The following is a 203-nucleotide window of genomic DNA, read 5'->3' as shown; positions in this document are numbered from 1 at the left end:
CCTGATTGATGACTGATATTCTTAAACTGCAGTTTGAAAAGCAAGCTTGGTTATTGTGAGTCAAATATATAAGTAAAATATACTTTAAAAGAAAACAGTATAGTGTTACCAATTTTCCTACTTATGCCTCATTATTGCAAATAAAGTGAATATATATCCTTACAATATGCCAGGGTTAAAAATATTATGTTTCTCAAAGGGCG

Source organism: Brienomyrus brachyistius, chromosome 14, assembly GCF_023856365.1.
Source record: "Brienomyrus brachyistius isolate T26 chromosome 14, BBRACH_0.4, whole genome shotgun sequence".
Taxonomy (NCBI): Eukaryota; Metazoa; Chordata; class Actinopteri; order Osteoglossiformes; family Mormyridae; genus Brienomyrus; species Brienomyrus brachyistius.
The sequence above is the reverse complement of the archived record's forward strand: the minus strand, read 5'-3'. Positions refer to the sequence as shown.